The following is an 18,507-nucleotide window of genomic DNA, read 5'->3' as shown; positions in this document are numbered from 1 at the left end:
CATGGAGCAGGAGAAAGGGAGGAAACATTACCAAGGACTGGGTTAAACTACCAGACTTGTTTTTAAAAAACAGCCTTATGGGATAGCTCCATGTTTCTAGAACTGACTCTGCACCAAACCTAAACTTCAATATTTTACAGTAATATGTGATCATTCCCTCTTGATTACAAAACTTTTCCCTTCCTTCCCAGATTTTTTAGCTSTAAGGTAGGCAAGCTTTTTAGCTTTCTTTCATAGTGCTCCAAGGAAAAATAAATATAATGCCGTTTCAGAGGCCCATTTCTCAAAGTTAGTTTTGAAAATGAGAACACATGGCAAAAGGAAAAATAACTAGAAAACAATCATTTTTATTGTAAATATGCACAAGCTATGTTTKTATTACACACGCAGCTATTACTGTAAACAACTCGGTGCTCACYAGACTTCCTGAAACAGGTGGGAACTGCAGATTCTCTGCATCTGAAAATATTATGATTAAGACCATTCATTGCAGAGGCAAAGTTATCAAGKACTGACCTCTGGTGGTGTGCAATGAAGCTACAGTCTCCAAAAATTGAGTTAGCAACAGTCAACACAATGGCAAGATTGGAAAAAATGCAGTTAAATTGGCCCTGCAGATCCAAGTCAGGAACTCAGAGATTACAMAGAGCACATCTTAAAGAAGCCTCTCCATTTTTTTTCCCCTGCTTAAAAATCTTAAGCAAGCAATAGAATCCTACTTYTAACACATCAGTAAAACAAGGTAAAATCATTCTTAACTTTGTGGAAGAATTTAGCTAAACTCTTCCCAAAGCCTTTGGAATATCTGTAGCTGGGAAGTGCTGCAGCAMCGGAAGTTTCATCTCAGATCATCGCAGATCAGAGCTGACACCATATCACTTTTTATCTCTAGTATTGGACTACCTCATTCTATACAAGGCAACTGTATATAAATATAAATATAGAAGCATAATCATAAATATARATATACGACACTCTCATTACTTGTGGTTAAGGGCATGTGACTAATGAGTCTATGGAAGTCCAAGGCGTGTGTCTTATTTCTGATATTATTGATAGCTCTTGTTCTTTTTCCCACCAGCACAGGATAACACAGCTGTCACAGTGAGGCATCTGTGCTCCATCTCTCAARTTTTCACTCCTCTAAGCACTTATCCAAGTCGCTCAGATTATTTCACCCATTCTGTGTAGGCCTTAGAGGATCAGAAGACTAGTCAACACATGCAAAAACAATTCTCTTTCTTTAATAACATCTCCCTAACGGCAAGGCAGTTGCAGGTCACAGGAAGCAGGTACCACTAGCTTTATCATGAAGTGACATGTCAAAGTGTAAGGGCCACTACAAGGTACATAGGATTAACCARGATTAAGCTATCCCTAGAAATCCTTTCCAGACAAACAGAATGCTTTAGGGTCTTTTCAGCCCATCAGCAGGCCTTCAAGCCATCTCAGACCAAAAAAMTGGCCCTCTATTTTTACCTCTGCAGATGGCAACTCTTGCAGCTGGCCACTTCTGCRGCACAGAGCTGTTCCTTTCTCTTCTCTCTGCCACCACTCCTTTCCCCAGTCTTCCTTCTGCCAATGCCTCCACGCTCCTACCTGGGTGCTCGCAGCTCAGGGGTGGCAGACTGATGCTCACGACAGTCACCCAGGCCCCTGGAGCAGRGACTGGAAGTCAAAACAAAAGCTATTTTTATTTCCACTTTACCCCTATTTTCTATYCCTTGCAGGTTCCTTACTCTGCTGTACATAAGCATCACATCCATTATTTCCCATTATGCTTGAGGTATGAAATTAGTAAGTGGTGACTCACATAGCCAAGTCTGTCTTTAGCTTTTAACTAACATAGCTTTTTAAAGCGGTGTGGTGCTGAGGTTTCAGTCAGAAGCCTCGAACGATGGCCTCTTTGTACAGAGCTGTGTCTRTATTCCTTGCTTCTTGCCATAGAGCTCTCCACCTATGAAACCCAAGAGGATAAGGCATGAGGGACGGAGAAAGAAAGGAAAGTATTATTTTCCACTTCTGCGACCTTCATAAAATCAGAATTTTCCAGAAATATCCTGAAAAGCCTCCTCCCAGGCTCTATTCCCAGCTTTGTTATTTATTTCTTGTGTTCTCTTTTCTTTAAATGTTTATTTTTCACCCAGAATGCTGGTGAGGAGTTAGGGTATTTCAGGCTGAACTTACTTACTCCATGTGACTTTTACTTTGTGGGGCGATTTTCAGAGCTCCTCCCTCCACCAGCTCTGCTGCTTTCCAAAGTCAGCAGTAAAATGCGAAGTACAATCTCTCGCTGAAGATGTTTCGTATTTAAAATCGGCACTTGATAAAGATGCATCTTGCACTGCATTGCTACGAGACATGTGGAGGGAGGTGAGCCTGGTAGTGTCATAGGGCAGGGGCGCAACGAAGCTATCAGAGGAAAGCAAGATGAAAGTGGAAGGGAAATGAAGTAAGTGGGTGATAAAATAATTCTGTTATATGGGAAAAAGCCAGGAGGATCAAAGGATCTCTTTTATTTCCATTTTATCCTCATTTCTGTTCCTTGCAGTTTCCTTCCTCTGCTGTATATTATTATCACCTCTATTATAAAACTTTCTGGTTGCCTGCAATTATCCCCCCTTTAATCTCATGCTAGGCTCTTACACTTTGATCCAGTGTGGTACAAGCCTTCTTGCCATATGACTGATCGTGAGACTGCTGTGTATACATGTAAAGGCATATACTTTTTTTTCCCCCACTTAATTTTCCCCATTGTATCTCCAGCTTAAATCTATAAAGTCTAAGCAAAGTTATGTGTCCTTCACAGAATCCCTTCTGCTTACATCAGGAAGGCAGCACAGATTCAGCTCCCAATAAAAATGTTATAAATGGAAAACTCCCTCCAAAAAACACCTGGAAAATATCTTAGTTTTATTTTTGCACAAAAGTTATAGTTCTAATTCCATGCAATAGAAAACATGAGCCATAGACATGAAGACCTAATTAWGCCCCTCATTTCAATGCTGAGTTCAATGAGAGGAGATAAACCTGTTACTGGCAATTCCTTGATCCTTTCTCTTCTTTTCCTTTTAYAAAAAAAACAAACACCTTCTCTTACCTCTCGCTCCATCCTACCAGCCTATCTCTGAAACCTTGGGGGATGCCAGGGCTGGCAGGGCAGAGATGTTACTGAAATGGACTGAGACCTAAAGGCCAGAAGGCAGCTGCTGACCTGGCAGGGAGCAGGCAATGCACAGAGCGGAGCTGATCRGGAAGATGGTCCTTTTCCAAAGAACAAGCCTCTGTTCCTCCTCTGGTGGGAAGGCAGGAGTTGAGCTGAGCCAAACTGCTGAGCCCAGCCTGGCACCATCTCTTGAGGAGCCTGGCTGTCCCCTGGACCAGAGAAGAAAGCAGGAGGCAGTTTAAGGACATGCCACTGACATCTTAGGAGTTTCTTGGAAAGCGATAGGGTCATAGGCCCTGGAGCACTCTTCTGCTTTTTCTTACTGTTTCTGCGTCACATCATTTTAGCTATGCTCAAGTTTTTTGAGTGTATGAAAAATATTGGCCCTGGTTTTTCTTCTCAAAATGGCAAGGAACTCTCATCTTTATTCTTCTTAACACTGAAAGAACAGCATATGGATGGTCTGAGGCTGTCAATTAGATTTGTTGAATGCTATAAGGAGTATCAAAAATATCAAAGCCCACATAGTATTTAAACAATTTATAGCAAGAATGCTGTTCATTAAGTCTTGTGATTTAGAAAGGAACTTGATGGAAAATTAGTTTGTTCTTTATCTTGTTCGCATAGGCTGAACTCCTGTTAAACAGCTACAGTAAAGGTACTCATAGCTCAGGAAAAAAGTTCTGGTATTTCCCACTGAAGGGAGCTAGGAGAATGCTCCATCCAAAACGCTCATCCTAGCTACACAAATCTTCCATAAAGCAAAACATCTTTCACAAAAAGCAAGCTTTTGTTCTTCTGGATCATAAAGAGCATCGTAAAGATCTTTGTGTTCTCCAGAGTGCCACTTCCTCCTCCAGATTCTGTCTCCATTATTCCATGACTTCTGCATCAGCTAAAYGCTCAAAGTTGTTCCTCAGTAGCCTCCAACTAATAGCATTGGGCCGAGAGCTCTTAGAAAGAGATGGATGCTACTTTCACATCCACAGTTTCAAAATCACATTGTCCTGTCTTTATTATTACCTTCTTTGTGAAGATGAGGGTTATTCACAATGGATAAGGAGCAGTATTATCCTTCACATCATTTTTTTTTACTAGTAACCACTGAACAGAGGATCTGCAGAGACTGAAATGATAAAAAGTATTTGGATTTTTTTTGCTTTATGCTCTTGCACATGCAAGATTGTCTCTCTGGAAATATACAGGACCACTTTTATATATATATATGTATGCTGCTCTGCATTCAAGTAAGTCCATTGACCATAACGCAGGTTGCACTACCTTGTTTTCTAGCATTCTTAGATGAGAATATGACCTTGAATATGTCTTTGCATTGTTGCSTTCACACAGTATGCTACAGAAACACAAATTTATATTTAGAAAGCACAAATTAATGTATTTAGTTAAAAGAGCAGGCTCATGATCTTTCTGCTTCACAGCCTGCACATGCCGTACTACCCTCTGCACACTGGCATTGTCACTGATGATGCAGTACAGAATATCTTTCAAAACGCTAATTAATCTCTTTTTAAAAACTCAAACAATGGCTAGTTTATTGATGCTGCTGTGCTCTACCCCAGTGACTAATAACATGCCTCCCAGAAATAAAGCTCACTTGATATAYTGTTAAAGGTTCTAATATCAATAGTAAGAGACTGTACAAAACTAAAAAGCTCTGCACTTAAAAACACCTTTTGCAGCTGAGAGCATCAACTCATTAGGCTGCCTTTTTGAACCTTCTCCTTTGTAAGGTGCATTAGTCAGGCACCTGAAATAAAGTCCTTCAAACCTTCTTTTTCATTCTTGTGGTCCTCCTTTGAGCCCAAGCCAGCCAATGCCTTCCCAAAACATAAACAACTGCTGTAATAAATATATCTGCYAAGAGTTCAGAGAATATTAACATCAACAAGCCAACAAATGGCTACAAGTGTTGGAGACCACTGCAAACAGGAGATGCATAACTGACCATGGAGGTCCTTTAAGACCTCTGAAGGGCAGCTGGTCCTCCTGGTAAGCATGGTTGGACACAACTGATTGATTGATTGATTGATAGGAACTGAGTCACAGGGCTAGGCTTCCATCTGAAAGGTACTAAGTTTGGGAAGAGACTAAGCAAGCTCTTTGTTTGGGAGATTAAAGTCTTCTATGGTCTTTATTGGTTTATTTTTGCTGGTAGTGGAGTTCTAATCTCCTAGGCTTTATGAGAGAAATAAGATGTTAGTAGGCTGGTAAAAGGTATAATTCAAGGCCAGTCAGCTAACTGACATTAACAACGAGTTGTGAGGGGGTTGCAGAGCTGAAGCTACAGTGTACAGAGCACAGATGAAATACATGTGCAAGAGTATCTTTGTGCTCTTTGTCTGATGTGGTTGCAATTCATAGAGGGGAGACACATTAGGGGCAATTTTTGATGCTTCTAACAAGATTTGTGCTCCAGAGATCTTTGTTCATTTTTTTTCAGAAGGGCTCTTGCAGGCTCCTTTGACAGCCAAGATTTCCTGGGATGTCAGAGCTTCATGGCCAGCCTGCTGATGCCAGCAGCAAAGAGCTGCGGTGTGCAGGAAAATCTCCTAATAGCTGTATCTCTTGTAGTAGCCAGGATTCTGATTCCCTGACTTTGATGTACCCTGTCCTAAAGGGAGAGAGGTGAGGTGCTAGACAGACAGGCTGAAGTCTGTGTTGTGTTTTGATGATTATTTCTCTTCTGATCTTAAGATGTGACTGTGAGTTTGTGTTGCATATTTTATCAAGGATCAGATTTCAGTAGCATATGCAAGGGCTTTCCTTTCTTCGTAGCTTAGACACTCAAAGCTCTCTTCAGGCTCCTCAAATACTGCCTTCTCCTTGTTTTCTCTCAGATGCCCCCAGCCTATATTTAGCTTCATACGGAAGGACTTCAGAATGTTTCAGATATACACAGGCTTAATTTTCCACCGTCTTCTTGATGAAGTATATCTTAACCACTTAGCAAACTACACAGCATGCTCTGATGGGAAGTGAATCGTACACTGCCTCTAATTAAATCTGCAAAGGGATATAGACAAGATAAAACTCTGTAATTATCCAGAGTGGAAGCTGGTCAGAGCATAGGGCTGTGATTGCTCTCCATTACTCCAGGTAGCRTCTGAGGGAAGGGGAGAACGCTGGCAACCACAATGCCAAAATTCAGAAGGGAGACCCTGCGGTGCGTGTTGTTGACCGATGACTTCAAACACCATGTTGGTGCATAGATATGAGGGGAGGACGGAGAAGGATGGGCTTCAGAAGAAACACTTGCTTCATCCATCTAGTTCTTCATCCACACAGACGGGAAGAATTATTGGATTTCCATCRTAGGGTGATAGCTGCAGGTGTCACCAGGAAATTCAGTGCAGCTGTCTTAAGGCATAGACAAAGACAGTAAAACTAGGAAAGAGAATTAATCTCTCTGAAGTACAGTCAGCAGTCAGGTGATCTGAACAGAAACTGATATGCCTAATGTCTTGTGACAAAAGATGAAAATATGCTATAGATGCAGTACAGGCTTCTGCTTCAATTCGCTGGTAATATTTCCCTGTCTTTTAGCTATTTCAAACCAGACTGGCTTCTTGGAGACTCTTCAGCCTGGGGAAGAGAAGACTGAGGGGGGATCTTATCAATGTCTATAAGTACCTGAAGGGAGGGTGTCAACGGGATGGGGACAAACTCTTTTCAGTTGTCCCGTGTGACAGGACAAGAGGCAATGGGCAGAAATTGAAGCACAGGAAGTTCTGCCTGACTGTGAGGGGGAATTTCTTCACTGTGAGAGTGACGGAGCACTGGACCAGGTTGCCCAGACAGGTTATGGAGTCTCCTTCTCTGGAGATACTCAAAACMTTCCTGGACACAATCCTGTGCAACATGCTCTAGGTGACCCTGCTGAGCAGGGAGGTTGGACTAGATGATCTCCAGAGGTCCCTTCCAACCTTACTGATTCTATGATTCTATGAATGGTGAATCTTGAACCTCAGTCGTTCTTCTGAGACTTCGATTTTATTCTGAGATGACCCAGAACTTGTGGCTGTGTAATTTCCTTCTTTCACAACAGGACTCTTTTTCTTTGCTGCAGTAGCAAAAACTCAGTTACTGGAGATGAAGATCAAAATCAGAAGAGAAACAAGTCTGAAGTGATATTTCTTTCTACTAACATCACAGCAGAAATTTATCCAGCTCATTATAGTCCTCTTCAGCAAACTTTCTAACATGTTCTTTCCCAGCCAAAGCTTTGAAGAGGTGAGTCTGGGTTTCCATAATCTACATTAAGGCTTTTAAGTAACTGGCTAGTTGTCAAAAATACTATGTTATATAGCTGCTCTAATTGATGTAACTATGAAGAAGTTCATTTGTTTTCTAGACAATAAAAATTAAGTATTTCTTGCTGGGGGGGTTGGGAGAGGTTATATTTTGTTGACTCTTTATCCCAAACATGAGGAAAAATAACCCAAAGCATTGAAATACCAGAATTCGAGTGTTCCRATTTCTGACTTGCTCAGCAAAACACCTGCAGTTCTCATTGAGGTCGGATGAAGTCAAAGCTTCTAAAATCACCAATGGTAACTACGACAGTAAGAAAGCCCTACCTGAATGATGGATTGTGTAAACAAGAAGTTAAATGAAATATGTTTTCTCATGTTTGTGTAACATGCCCTGCCAGGAAGTTTTCATCCCTCTTGCAGATGTCGGATTGCACATATGCTTTCTTTGAACACTGACAGAATATGTAAAGCAGCAGCCTGATGCAATGTTCATGCTGACCTCTGCTTACAAGGCATTGCAAGACAGGACACTGTCATAGTTAGGCAAGCRGGCTACGCTCCCCACCTACACATCCTCTGATGTCTACAGACTGAGTCATTTGGGAGTTAGCACTTGCATGGGGTTAAAGTCTGTACTCCAAAGGGAGGGGGAAATGGCATGCCATGGCTGACCCACGGGCCTCRAAGACCATGTTGGTTGCTGCAGGGCCTCTGCAAACTGGCATTGCTCAAACTGCAGCAAGTGCTGATCAAGATTTCCCCTTGGTGAGAACTCTTCCTCTGTGAGAAAACTCCCAGGTGTGGCAGGATCATGTCTCCAAGCAAGTAGGAAACATGACTTTCTTAAACCAGCCTGGTTCCAGCACGGTCAGGGCCAGGATGCAGAGCCTAACCTCAGACYTCTGTAAACCATTTCTGAGGATGTTATGACCTTGTTCCAGGATGGGTGGGCAGAGATTTCTGCCTTGTGAGCTGAGAAAGAGTTTCACCTGCTTCTGGGGACAGACCACCAGACTTCTTACATCACCTGGTTTCTGATTTAAAAACAGACTTACTTACATCTGAAAAAGATATCTGGGGAAAACTTCTTTGATCTGTTCCTATTAAAGTACAATTCATTTTGATGAATTAAATCTTCATGGAGGGTGACACAGGCTGTTGGAGAGAAAGTGRTCATCCAAATTAACAGGGTTTGGATTAGATGTCCAAGATATCTACCTTGTCTTTTGGGGGTAATCACAATTACTATGCTGAGAATCCTTGTACTCAATTTGTGTCATCCATATRAGTACAATTCATGCCTTTGTGCAACTCTCTACTTGCTTTAAGAAGGGGTGGCAGGAGGCACACTGTTGTTGATACTTCATTTTGAAAGGCTGGTGCTTGTTGGCCTGCTATAAAGATAAACTTCTGAGCCCTTTAAGTGTCCTTCATTGTACCTCTGCAACTGAAACCCACTTTTGGCACAAAGTGGGGTAGGGAACTGAAGAATGGGCTTGCAAGGACAGCAGTCACAAGAAAAGGACACAGAAAAGATAAGAGAGTCTCTGCCCATCATATAGCAGGGCTTGGTTCAATGGAGATGGTTTATCTCAAGCTGACAATGATTTTTGCCTCTTTGATCTCTGCCAATATATGCTTGAGGGTAATATCACAGAAAGGGTTCAAAGCTGGAGGAATTTTAAGGTAGTATTTTAGAAAGTAGCTTAAGGTTATCTTAAGATCAGACAGTTCCCAGCATGGAAATGAAAAAGACTAGAAACAGGGGACAGCTAATGAGCATCTTCTGTGGAGCAAAGGGAGAGAGAGGAGGACCTGGAAGCAATGAGGGTGGGGAGCGTAAGYGTGGGCACAGTGTGGCAAGTAAGGATCCCAAAGGAAAAAAAAGGAGGGGGAGCCAGGGGAAAGTTTAGCTTAGAGAGCAGCATAAACGAGTAGGGTGGAGGCCAAGACTTTTTAAAGGTTTGGCTGAAAGTTTGTAAAGTGATGCCACAAAATAGCTCCACAAAGAAGACGCTGTTTCAGCAAAGTGTTTGTGCATCTACAAAAGTTCTTCTGTCTTTCCCTTTCCTCAGCCCTTCTCTGCCTCTTTAGCCATCCCCTGTATCTGTCAGCTGCACTGCTGTGCTCTGTACTTCTCCTTACATGTTCATGTCTTACGTGTTCATGTCTTCTCTTTTTCCCAGTCTCCTTACACGGCATAACAGCCCACAGGAGGAGTCTGACAAGTTCCCAGAGTCCAGCAGCCTTTCAAAAGCTGATCTACAAGAGGCTGCTAACCTCTAAACTGTGCCTGTTCCAAGGGGCGGCTGGCTTGAGAGAGGAGGAGCGACCACAGAAAGGTGTGTTTTGGTTAGGACAGTGAGAGGCCTTGCCCCTCAAAGGCAAGAAGCAAACAAGCAAAAAGGAGGAATGAAGGACAAGTTCTGTCCCTTCGTTTCTTTCAGTTCAATGACTAATACACCAGTTTTACCAGCATAAAATACAAGCTGTGGCAAGTGCCCCAGGAACCGAGAAAAAGGAGAAATAAGTATGTTTTCCTTTAAAAGTGGTTTTCATGTGAAATTCCAAAGACCAAGAGCATTTTTAGCAACTTAATAGTTTTTAAAAAGTGCTTTAGAAAACACCACTTGAATTTTCTACAAGTTTTCCTCTAAGGTCACATATGGATTTTCTATAGTTTTCACATTTGATAACTGGAACTGCAGAAATTCTACCATTTTCCTGTACAGTACAATTGTGAGGAGAGACTGAAATAAAAAGGGAAATACACAGTCTTGTGGCTGTAGACTTGTGTAAGATGGGGGCTCTGACATTTATAGTCACAAGCACAGAAAGTCTTGGACTTCAGAGACACAAAAGCAGTGATACCTTGTTCAAGAAGCACTGCAAATTTCTTTGCATCAAGCTGGGATGAAGTTCCTGTAAGACACAGTAAAAGTCCTCCYCTCTGATAAGGAGGACCTGTGACATCTGAAAGACAGTTTAAAAAAGCACAAYGGCTGGAGTTGTTCCAATTATTCAGTGCATTATCTGTACAAATCTAGATCAGCGCATCCTGATTCCACATACACCCAACTTTGTGCTGGAAACAGCTCTCCTTCTTCATCATGTGCATGTTTATCACCTTTCCCTTAATATTTCCACATTAAAATAGACCTGTTTTAAGTATGTAAAAGGTGAGCTTGTAACTTGGTTTTAAAAGCTCATCTGTTTTTCTACAGACAGTTGTTCCAGGGTATGAGACTGAAGTACCGATGAAGCTTCAAGCCTGCAAGATACATATTCTGTTGAAAGTCTTTGTGACTTAAACTCTCCAGTTATTCAGACATCTCAGCAAGAGTAGAGAGGAGCAAAACCYGAGAGATTTTAAAGCCGAGACGTTTTAAAAGTGAGGGCTGGCCTTCACTGTCTTTTTTATTTTTTTTTTTTTAGGGAAAGCTGTTTTAAGATGCACACAGATCCCCCTGTCTTGTTTCCAAACTTAATTGGACTTCACTGTTTTCAGAGGGGGCAACATGTGAAGCCAGTAAATTGAAAGMGCTCGGGGTTGTTGCCCAGACAGCCTTCTTGCCTGAACAAATAYGCGCCAGCTCTAAGCATGACCCCAGCCCCGTGAATCTGCCAGTAGTAGCTTTCAGTCTCAACTGACTTGATAGCTCAGGATGAAGCACCACCCAGCTCTTCCTGGGCTCTGCTGATGATGAAAAGGCAGTACCAGCCTAGGCCTCTACTTTCCTCTGGTCTTTTTCCTGTCCCTTTCTATCCTATCTATCTACTCTCATTATCACAAAATTGTCCAGGGCTGAAGGACCACATTCGTTCCTATGAATGTTCCTATGAAATGACTGAGGTCAGTGGAAACTTTGCAAATAACCTGAATACATGACCACAGACATTATTTAGGGAGAGCCCAGGGTGTCTGGGGTTTGGGGAGGGAGGGGAAGGGAAGCTGGAATATATTTTGGTTTTTAACAGTTGCCATAACCCTAAGTTTAGTGGTTACATAGCTGAAGCAGCATGCTGAAGGAGACAGGTACCCAACATCTTCCCTCCCCATCAAACTGATTGTGGTCTCTCCCAGACAAATGCTGGCTTGCTTAGCAATAATTCCCAAGGCATTAACGTACTCCACTGTCACAACACCACTGCTGGAGGTTACAGACTTCCAGTAGGAGAAGTAAAAATTGTATCCAGCTTCTTTGTCCCTTCCCCCTTTACCTTCTAGCACATACTTCAGATCCTAGAGTAAATATATATTTTTCAGACTAAAAGATTACTCAGACTGGTGCAGTTGAAATGTGATTCAGGTCTACATCATGTTACTTAAATCACTACCCATTCCATAAAGAACCTAGGCAAACAGATCCATGCACCTTACATAGTCCACTGGTTTGAGATCCTCTTAATGGTCTCTATGTAGAATCAGGACCATTTTACAAGGAAGGTGCAGGAGAGCTAAGTACTTAGTGAAGCTGAGACTTGTGGCAGCATTTCACACAAGTTATCTGATTATTCAAACAGGCCTGGCAGAAGCATCAGCATTGGGATTTATGRCCTGACAGCAGGGACCGCCAGCAGTCCATTGCCAATGGATTGCTAACTTGGATAAAAGATCTGTGCTCTATTCCAGGATCTACCACCGCTGGCCCTGGCTGCATCACCTCACTATCTGCTCCTCAACTTTCCATTTGTAAGATGAGGAATTGCCTCCTTTCTAAATCACTTCAGTTATAGCTGTATTAGTAACCTAAACAGGTCTGGTGCTGTCCTCCAACCCTAAGAGCTGGCATTGCCCAGCTTGCAACCATGTGGCAACATCMTCCTCCTCTTCTGAAAGAAGTCCTTGCTGTCTACTGGGAATGGTTTCTGGCTCGTGCCTGGGCATTGCCTGAGAAGTACTGACAGCATGGACCAAAGCCATCCCAGAAAGCATACTAGCAGCATGAACAGTCGCATACCAAGGATTGCTTGTGCTCTTTGCCCTGTTTAGTTCACCCATAAACCAGTCAGCTGATAGAAAGAGCTATGTCGTTATTATTTTAGTGTCATAGTTATTTAAAAGAAACAGGGACGTGCTTTTCATATTTTCTTATTAAATATTACAAAGTTGTGAATTAAGATTTTTTCCACTACAGATTATAGGCAGAGATGCAACAGTAAAGCAGACTGTGGAGTGCTAAAGGGACACAATGAGGAATTCTTCCAAAAATGTTGAACACCACATTCTGTGTTTTAGGATTTTTGTAAACCATGATTTTAGGAACAACCAAAAAACCCCAAAGTAATCATGCCTGGCAACCTAACTCTTATTTACTGGGAAATGTAAAATAAACTCTGCAGGCAATGTTATGTTCTATAAAGAGTCACTTTAAATCAAATTTAAAACAGTAGAAAACACACTTCAATTTCCAACCTATTTGACTCTTYGTGGCATATATCACACAAACTGCAAAACAGTTAATAGATGCTATTAACGATATCTTCTTTTTCTTTTGCGTGGTRTAGTGGCCATCTTCATGGCTATTTTGGTGGATCTTCCATGCAGCAACAGGAAGGAAAAAACATTTTTGAAAGTGTGATTGTAAAACCACAAAATACTGGCTTGGGAACTTGGCTACTTGTCCCTGAAGYGATCCTTATTTCAAACCAAAAGTAACCCAGCAAGCCTGCACTAAACACTCTAGGTCCCCCACCCTCAGCAATCACCATTTCCTCAGCTATAGCCAACATTAAAACCGTCTTTAAAAAAATTGCCACTGCTGGTTTGGGCTGTGCTACTCAAAGTTATTCGTCTCCCTATATCCAGGGACAGAATCCTTAAACTTGTGACTTCCTTGTTGCCTTTTTTTTTTTTTTTTTTTGGAAGACAGAAGGAGTAAAGAAATTTTTTTCCCTTCTAACTTCTGGCTTCACCAGCCCCAGTTCCTCAGTCTCCTGTAGCAGGCTGGGCTCTGACGAGGCAAACTGTCCTCTTCCACCACCCAGCTGCCCTCTTCTTTCGGTGCCCTCTGGCAAGAGTCACCCCAGCAAATCAATCCTGCGGCCGCGAGCCTGCCTTTTCCCTGGGTGGGGGCTCGGGCTGCGCCCCGGCAAGAGGCGGCACACCGATACCGCACTGCGCTCGCCTCGCGCGCGGCTGGGAAACGGGTGCAGCGGCTTCTGCCTGGCTTGGAGAGGAGAGGGGCCGCGCCGAGCGAGGCCGTCCTGGCGGCAGCAGGACCCTCGCTGCTGCTCCTCTGACAYGGCCAGCAGCCGGCCGGCAGACGTGGCGGGACCGAAGTAAAGGGAGGTCGGAAGAAAGGTATTTGTGGATGAGCAGACTGTTTAAAAGGACGTGGACATCTCAGACAAGTGTTGGTCAAGAGCTTCACCCTTCGTTTAGCCCCTTGCACAACTGTGTGATGAGGCAGTCTTTAACTGCRTGTGATGTTCTAGTTTCTTTTCCCCCACGGGGCTCTTGAATCATTTGGTGAGCAGCACAGCCAGTGACCACTCGGTGAGCTCCTGGTCGATAATCCGGCTTCTCCTTTTTTCTGCGTGGGTCTCTCTGTATTTACTGAGGATCGCCCTAACCCCCGTCTGCACAGAGAGTTGTTCACCCGTGCTGCTGGAGGGCTCAGACGGCAGAGTGCCTCACTAATACTAATAAACACGTCTTCACGTGCCTTTCGGAGGTGAGGGGCAGGTTTTTCACGCTGTTTTCACCCTCACGGCAACGAGAAGCTCGGGGAATAGTTAGGGGAAAGCTTCGTCTCGCGGCAGGAGCGGCTCAGCGAGCTCCCCTTCTCTCGGCCCCCACCGCCGGCCGCCCAGTCGCGCTCCCGCTGCCTCCGGAGCGGTGCTGACGCAGAGCGCTCGGGAGATCGGGCTGTAAATCTCCCGCACCGCGGGCCCGCCGACGCTTAGCTGCCTCAGCACGCTGGAGGAGCTGGGAAGTGCCGTGCAGAGGCAGGGACCGGCGCAGGGGCGCRCGGCTTGCGGGGGCCCAGAAAGGTCTTCATTTAGCTTTGACAGCACAGAAAGTGGTAATATAACTAAATCTTCGGGCTGGTAAAGAGTAAGAACGAGGGATTCATTATTTCAGCTTCTCAGTCTGAAAAGAAAACGATAACCTTTTGTTTCACTTACTTTTTCTACAATATTTAGCATGTTTGGGCACTTGCTTTACTCAAAGTCCAGCGTTTCCTGCTTTAGCTGTGAGAGCTCAGGTTGGACATCCCAGAAATAAAGAGCAACTTCCAGCGGCCGGCTGGCAAAAGCTGGAGCGGCTGCGGAGCCCGGCCGCAGGGGCCAAGGCAGGCTTCAGCTCCGCTAGCGGCAGCGCCCGCGGCCACCCCGAGCCTCCTAGAAGTCCCCCGCGCCGCTCACTGCGCGCCGGCAGCTTCTGAAAAGCGAGTCGGCCGGATAACGTCCCCCCGCGCCAGCCGGCCGTGATTCCTGGCCGGAGCCCCTGGGGCTTGCGTGCGGAGGAAGAGGGGCATCCTGTGGGAACACCCCCCCGGCCAGCCGCTGAGACCGACAACCGGGCATTATATACGACATCCTTGAACTTAAACATTCAAGAGCACTAAATATAGGCATCAATAGTGTATTGCTCATGTGTGCGCAACTGCATGTATATTATGTCCTCTCTTATTTCAGGAAACGTGAAAGAAGCGCTGCTTCCACTGCTTCCAAAATGATTCACTCCTGCAGCCTGGCGCCCAGTCTCAAGTGAGTAGCACAGACTGATTTTTTTGCTTATTATGTTCCTCCTAAGAACTCTCACCCAAATTAAATACTTTTTGAAAGTTGCTTTCCAGGCACGTGTGAAGATTAGAAACCCCTTAAGGTTATATTTATGGGCTATTAATTATATTATTATTATTATTTATTTAATACCSTTCTGAACTAAGCACTTGTGACTCCATGTGCTCGAGGAACTGGCTGGATTCCAGAACAAGGATAATGCAAAGCAGTAGAGGAAAGAAAAATGCTATTGCTTTTTAGAGGAAGGCAGCACACACCTCATGGAAGAGCGCTCAGGGAAGAAGCTGCTGTGTTTAAGCACGTAGAAAGTGGAAAGCTTAAGGGGAAGGCACAGTAGGTGGGTTTCAGGTGTGCACAAAGATGAGTCAGGGGAGCAAAAAGCTAAATTCACCATGGGGTTTTAGAAAGTGCCAGTGATAGCTTTGCAGCACCTTAGCTTTTAATAAAGTCTCTGCTACCCAATAGTGCTCTTAGGTTTGAGGTAGATGCTTGTTCCCTCCTGAAACACCTAGGGCCAGCAAACTGAACAGGGATCTCTACAAAAGAGCTATAGGAAATGCTAAGGTGAGAGCCACAGCTTAAGCCCGAGGGACTTAGGCTCAGATTCTTAAAAGTAATTAGTAATTTAAATACAAAATAGACATCTAAATCTTTGAGGCTCGGGATTTTAGTTAACTAAGTCAGGATTGGAGGAAAGCATCTATCTCCTTAACTGAATCACAGTCATGAGCCCCGTCCTGGATTTGGATCCTATTCTGACTTTAAATATCTGAACAGGACATAGTATTATATCAGGGCAGTGGGGCTGGAGCTGTGTGGACTGTAATAGTCTCCAAGAAAGGTGGGATGGGAATGTGAATTGGATAGAAAAATGTTATAATCATTAGTCTCTTGCAGGAGAAAAGATTGCTTTTGGTGAGCATTGAGGTTTCCCTAATATGAGAAAGCCAGGAAAAGCAAGGAGAGAAAGGCCTAATTTATCACGCAGCAGAGCAAAATCTCAGAATTCTCATGTGCCTTCTGTTTTGATGAACATCACTCGTTTTACAACCTAAGTTTCCTATATTCTGAACTAACTGGCTTTCCCTTTCCTTTCATTTACTTCAAGCATAAAGAACCTTGAAACTGCAGTCGGAATAATTCATGCTGCATACAGGAATCCAGTAGTATTTTAAATTAATTCATTGAATTATTTGTATGCCCTCCTTATTTGGTGCCTCTGGCACATACTGCATTCCACATACAAGTCTTGAGAGGTTGAGAAGAATTCATCGCACACAGTTTTAGAATGTATTTCTATATTTGCTTCTGTATAACATTCAATTTTTAATGCGTGACATCTCTCTGTCTATGTCTTCCTTTCTCTCTATTCTGTCATTAAACTACAGGTTTTCTTTTCAGGGATCTTGACATTCATTGTTCCAACAGAATTTGGATTATAATAGTTAATATAGTATACTATAAAAGTATATATACACTAATATAATAGTATATAGCCATCTCCTGCTAAACTTCTGAGGTAAATAAAGAGGTAGGTTTAAAAGCCTCAAAGTTGATTTTGGTAAGGTACGAGAAATTCAAAGTAATAGAAAAGTTTTTGTGATTTAAGATCCAGCGAAAATAGTATTCTTTTAAGTTCCCTGAAGCATTTATAGCCCAAGCTTTACAGTTTTGCAACAGCACACAAAATACAGGCCAGAAATAAAATGTAGAAATGCTTCTTTTCAGTCACCAATGGAGGAAATCACCAAATTTGGAAAACTGATTTCATTTTTGGTACTTCCATTTTTAATAACTTGGAAGGGAGCCAACAAAACAAGCCACCTCTTACAGAAGCATGCTTTGTACTAATTCTTTCCTCTTTGCAGGAAAATAATAAAACAAAAAGCTGTCAAGAGGAAGCCTGGAACATGCTTGCAGAGCTTCCTGGGGAAGATCTCCTCCCGAGGGACTGAGGCCCTGGGCAGCGCCTTTCCTACCCTCCACGCAGCTATACAGCTCTCACCTCCCAGCTCCTCTCCGTCCTAAAAGCTCTTACACCCCCTCCACATCAAGTTAAGCCGCATTTTCTTCTTCACCCTCATACCTGTTGCGGAGAACCACATCGAGGCCAGGACACTGCGGCTGCAGAAGCGTTAAGGATGACAACGGTGGTAAAAGAACTGGCTTATCTGAGCGCTGCGTGGGCTAATCGTAAATACTCCCACGCGCTAGCTGCTGTATGGGGAGTGCTCACTGAGGGTGGCAGCTGTGGGCTCTAAGGACTGCTGGAATTAGTTAAAGGAACTCAAGGGCTGCTAAAACAGATTCAGTGTTCGATATGCGCTGGSTCCCTAGAATCCACGCAGAAAAATAGCTGCCAAGGCGCATGAAGTCTCTTTTGTGTCCCTCCCCCCATCTGTGCCTTTGAGAGGTGATACAGCTCAGCATTTTGTGTCTCATTATCCAGATTTGCAGATGTGGTATAAATCTAAAGGGCTTTCATAGCAGGAAGTGGTAGGTGGAGACATCCTCAGGGCTAAGACACAGCTGCCAGGGAAACTCTGGTGGGTGGGAGGAGGAGGCAAAAGACCATGCCTGGTGAGCGAGAGCCTTCCCAGGGACGATCTCAGCTGAGAGCCAGCGAGATAGGGAGGGTGCGACTGAGCTGCGGTGCCTGCAGCGGGGCTTGTCCAGCACACAATTTGTTAGGGCCAGATGTGGAACGCAACTGCCTCCTTTGTGGGATAGAGACGTGAAACCGGAGCTACGCGACTCCCCTTTGCTGCTCCGCCTCACCTTCCCCCCAGACTCCAAGTGGAAGAGGAAACTTCATAAAATAAGGGCATTATACCCTTAAAGCCAAAATAACCTTTTCTCTCCTCCTGGTGTTGTCAGAACTCTGACAGTCTCTACAGGAGCAAAAACCCCACTGGTCTAAACTGAGACCCAGTCTTCAGCCTAGAGATGAAAAGTGGGTTTTCCAGATGACATGCATGGAAATTCCAGCTGCAGTGATTTCTTTATAGTGTATAACACTCCCCCCCCACCACCTTCAGGCCAGCTCTGAGAGGGCACCATTAGGAGGCACATTGGCAACATTCAGTGATTCAAGTTGGTTGGAGCCACTGATGTCCACTGGGCTATGTGGACAATACATAGAGTATACGATAGTCAGAGCACATGCGTCCACTAAATCCAATTGCTTGCCAACTTCTCGGGGGGGGGGGGGAAGAAAAAAAATCACCATTAATTAGGTCCTGATTTTATTGGGACACCCTGCAAAATTAATTTAGTGGTCTGCCTGTGGGCCAAAACAGCTGTTACGGAGTTGCA

At 43.8% G+C, this 18,507-nt stretch overlaps 1 long non-coding RNA gene across 2 annotated transcripts; it reads left to right on the top strand.

Annotated features, from left to right (window-relative positions):
• Positions 1–14,373: 14,373 nt before the first annotated feature.
• On the top strand, positions 14,374–18,270 carry LOC146590595 (uncharacterized). 2 transcript variants are annotated; one of them, XR_014896972.1, is made up of 3 exons: positions 14,374–14,468; positions 15,085–15,156; positions 17,061–18,270. It is a non-coding gene; the product is annotated as an uncharacterized LOC146590595 (long non-coding RNA). The 2 variants fall into 2 exon arrangements; XR_014896971.1 differs by lacking the exon at positions 14,374–14,468 and having other exon boundaries at positions 14,854–15,156.
• The last annotated feature ends 237 nt before the right edge of the window (positions 18,271–18,507 follow it).

The sequence above is a fragment of the Rhea americana genome, unplaced genomic scaffold (assembly GCF_003343005.1).
Source record: "Rhea americana isolate MKP2758 unplaced genomic scaffold, rheAme1 scaffold_40, whole genome shotgun sequence".
NCBI lineage: Eukaryota > Metazoa > Chordata > Aves > Rheiformes > Rheidae > Rhea > Rhea americana.
The sequence above is the reverse complement of the archived record's forward strand: the minus strand, read 5'-3'. Positions and strand labels throughout refer to the sequence as shown.